The following is a 4,616-nucleotide window of genomic DNA, read 5'->3' as shown; positions in this document are numbered from 1 at the left end:
TTATGTCTGAAGCTCAATAATGAGAAGAAAAGCCATATGAAGAATTAATGAAGAGCATTTGAGGCAGAAGGACTTGCTAGTGTCTAGGCCCTAAAAAAGGGAAAAAAGTGAATTGGAGAAATTGGAATAAAAAAAAGTATGACTATAATAAGTAAGCAGGAGAGTAGCACAAGAAGACTTGAAGAGCCGGGTGGGGCCAGTGCACACGGTTTTGTAAGCCATTCTAAGAAATCTGGACTCATTTTTTTTTTTTCTTTTTCAAAGATTGGCACCTGAGCTAACAACTGTTGCCAATCTTCTTCTTTTTTTTTTTTTTCTGCTTTCTCCTCCCCAATCCCCCCAGCATTTAGTTGTATATATTTTTTAGCTGTGGTCCTTCTAGTGGTGGCACATGGGACGCTGCCTCAACATGGACTGACGAGCGGTGCCGTGTCCACTCCCAGGATCTGAACCCTGGGCCGCTGAAGCGGAGCGCGTGAACTTAACCACTCGGCCACGGGCGGCCCCTGGACTCACTCTTAAGGCTGGTAGAGAAATCACAGAAAGGCTTTAAGTAGGGCAGCAATGCTGGCTGTTACAGAAAGTGGATTGGGAATGGATATAATGGAAGTGGGAAATTACTTAGGAGGGTTGACAGTTCAGGTAAAGCACGATGGCAGCTTGATTAGAATACTGCAGTAAGGACTGGAGAGGAGAGAGATCTAAGAGACATCATGGAGGCAGAGTCAGAAAGCTTTACCAATGGACTGTTCTTGCATGTTTGAGAGCATGAAGCGAACCAACATTGAGAGAGAACACGGTGCTAAGTTATTCATTTGGGGATAGAGCAATTAAGAATAGTTGGAGGAAAAATAAACAGCTCAGTTTTGGACATGGTGTTTGGTACCTGTAAGGCATCTTATGGAAGCAACGGACATTCTGAACCCTCTCTAGAATTCTACCTCTCTTTTGTCATGTTTTGATTTTGGTCACACTAATTCCATAGCTTTTTTCTCAGAACTATGTTTTATTTACCTTTTTATGCACATTGCCCAGCAAATCCTGGGCCTATAGTTGGTGCTTAATAAATGTTCAGTAAAGTTCTCAAAAATAAACATCTTTTCCTTTCAACTTTACATTTATCACTGTGTCCTCGTCAAAACCATAAAATTCCAGATGACTCTAGGTCTACAGAACAATGCTTGAAGCTTAGAATGAGAGATAGGATTCTATACTTTGTGATTTAACATGAAAAACTCAAGACAGTCCCACTTGGGGGAAGCATAGACCAATTTGTTTTTCAAAGTTAGCACTGGACTGGAACATACTTCCTGATAGTTTCAAACTACAGTGGGACTCCCATAATTGTGGTCTTGACCCAGACCCTTCCCACCCCACTCCCCTTCTCCCAATAAACTGACTTAGGGATTACTGAAATGGCAGCAGATGCTTAAGTGGCAACAATCCGCAAATCTGCTTCAAGTTCAACTTCTATCCAACATTTTGGATTTAGTTCTGTTAAGGAGAAAAATCATTCGACATTTCTGATTCTTGTAGGATCTTTCTATCTTGCTAAGTAACAGTTTTGTGGTAGGTGACTATAGAGATCTTACTTTGATTTTCAGGGAAACTGCATAAAAATCTGCTAAGTAACAAAGTCTTGCTAATTATTATTAGCCCAGCCTTCCCCATCAGAAAGGCCTCCTCAGAAAGGCTAGAGAGGGTAAATGTATTGCTTACTCCTTCCTTGTTCCCCCAAAGCAGTCTCTCTGCTCTGTATTTACTCCTTCCTTGTTCCCCCAAAGCAGCCTCTCTGCTCTGTATGTACATGTAAATTTGTTGGTTTTTTTTTTTTTTGAAGATTAGCCCTGAGCTAACATCTGCTGCCAATCCTCCTCTTTTTGCTGAGGAAGCCTGGCCCTGAGCTAACATCGTGCCCATCTTCCTCTACTTTATACGTGGGACGCCTACCACAGCATGGTGTGCCAATCGGTGCCATGTCCGCACTCGGGATCCGAACCTGCGAACCCTAGGCAGCCGAGAAGCAGAACATGCGAACTTAACCGCTGCGCCACTGGGCCGGCCCCATGTAAATTTGAACGTCTTTGAAGGCAGGGAAAGTCTTGTGTCCACATGACTCAATGAGTTGGCATGGTGCCATACAACAAAGTGCTTATTTATCACTTGGGCAACTCTTTTACATCGGGAGAGGAACCATATTCTGTCTTTTAAGTAATTGCTTATGTAAGAGATACTTTGGATACCAGGGAATGTAACTAAACAAGAGTAGCACTAAACTTTCTTTTTCTATATTTGTTACATCTATTACTGGTAACACTTTTTCAGGTTGAACTATTTTATTAGACCAAGGCATACTGCAAAGCTGCTTATAAATAATCCCCTTTGCCTAAAAAGTGAGATCAAATGATATCAAGATACGAAAGATCAGCCTGCACAGTCCTCTTCTATTTCTTTTTTTTTTTTGAGGAAGATCAGCCCTGAGCTAACATCTGCTGCCAGTCCTCCTCTTTTTGCTGAGGAAGACTGGGCCTGAGCTAACATCCGTGCCCATCTTCCTCTACTTTATATGTGGGACGCCTGCCACAGCATGGCTTGCCAAGCGGTACCATGTCCACACCCGGGATCCGAACAGGCAAACCCCCGGCCGCTAAAGCGGAACGTGCGCACTTAACCACTGCACCACTGGGTTGGCCCCCCTCTTCTATTTCTAGTTAACACTCTGTCATCAATCCAAAAAGAATTAAACAGAGAACAAAAATTTATAGGCGTTCTCTTCCAATTCCTATTGGTAATAGAACTGAAATGCTGCACACTCGTCAGACTTACTGGAAAAAATTTCAGGTTGGGCAGTTGAGATAAAATCATGACTAAATACTTGCCAAAACCACCCTCACTTACCTACTCTCAGCATTACCTCCCCCAAATAATTCCTCAAATAAAAAACTAGATGAGTCAAACCCAAATTTAAAGTGTAGGAGCCAAACACCGCTCTCCCCAAACACTCTGTTGGGGCAGCTAAGCAAGCCTTGGGGGTGTGAGCCACAAACCAGAGTCACTTGCTGTCTGCTCTTTTATTTTCCAAATGAGCAACAGATGTGCTCCTGTCAACCAGCTATGCAAGAGCTATTGGGGAAGACAAGGCGTTGTGGAAAACTGCTTCGAGCAGCAAGTCTTTAAGCAACAGTCATATCAATACTGAACCACGGTAGCTTATAATCAACCACCTTTAATTTATCTGTCCTGAATACGTATTTTACAGTTTCTTGCATAACTTACCCAAAATTAAGGCTTTATGTTTGGCAAATTATATACAACCCATTAATACTATAGTTATTGCCACCATGTCTTCTCTCTTTCCATCTTTTCCTCTTTTAGGAGGAAGTTCAACTTTCATGATGTTACAGACCCTAGCCTATTCTCCTACCTCTATCTGGGATGCTACTTGAGGCAAAAGGGGGGTAAGGGTGGTTATGGTGAAATGTTTGAAAAATCCTAGGTTAAACCAAGTTTTAAACAGGTTCTTTACACAGGATGTCTCAGACCCTTTAATATGATGATGTGCATTAGAATAAATCTCCAAGGGGATAGGGGAACAAGTGTATAGCATGCACAAAACTTATTTGCTCATGGAATCCTTTCCACAGTACACACTGGGAAATGCTAGTTTAAGTACATACTAATTTTTTCTTTCTTTTTCTTCCCAAATCCCCCCCCGTACATAGTTGTATATTTTTAGTTGTGGGTCCTTCTAGTTGTGGTATGTGGGATGCCACCTCAGAGTGGCCTGACGAGCAATGCCATGTCCGCGCCTAGGATGTGAACCAGAGAAACCCTGGGCTGCCAAAGCGGAGGGTGAGGGCACGAACTTAACCACTTGGTCATGGGGCTGGCACCCAGTATATGCTAATTTTTATAGGCTAGGTTGGTACTTACTTTATAACACTGATTCTATGAAAAAATCATGGTCTGAGTTTGAAACATCTTGCTTAGAAACAAACTTGCAGAATACAACCAAATCACATGCATTTAGACATCTCCAACTACTGAGTATTTGTGCTTTTGAGATTTTTCCTAAATGGCATATAAACCTCAAACAAAATAATTTCCAATTTTTCAGACTAAAATAAAAAACAAAAACACTAAACATGTGAAAGATGTTATTCCTAAAGCACACGATGTCTATCAATAATTCAAATAAAATTTACTGGTAAGGTGTAACTTCTAAAATGAGAGAATTTTCTACATCTAAAAAAGCATGGATAAAGAGCATGAAATCTAGTTAGATCTGGATTTGAATCCTGTCATTTAGCTTGTATGAGAAATCGAGACTGAATAAGTTGTCCAAGAGCATTTTCCCCACTTACGAAGTGCTGAGAACACCTGCTTGCACAGTTGTTTTGAAGATTATACATTAGAGACCTAGCATCAGGCTGGGCAAGAGCAAATAATAGGTTCTCAATAAATTGTAGCTCTTGTTATCATTTCTATCACAATGAAACAAACTACTCTGCGACAACGTAGACTAAGAGCCTCTCCTGGCATCCAGAACACTTGGCCAATGGAACACAGCCCTGCCACAGCTGGGTAGTAAGGAAATAAAATCCACACACAGGCAA

Source organism: Equus asinus, chromosome 5 (genome assembly GCF_041296235.1).
Source record: "Equus asinus isolate D_3611 breed Donkey chromosome 5, EquAss-T2T_v2, whole genome shotgun sequence".
In the NCBI taxonomy this organism is placed as follows: domain Eukaryota; kingdom Metazoa; phylum Chordata; class Mammalia; order Perissodactyla; family Equidae; genus Equus; species Equus asinus.
The sequence above is the reverse complement of the archived record's forward strand: the minus strand, read 5'-3'. Positions refer to the sequence as shown.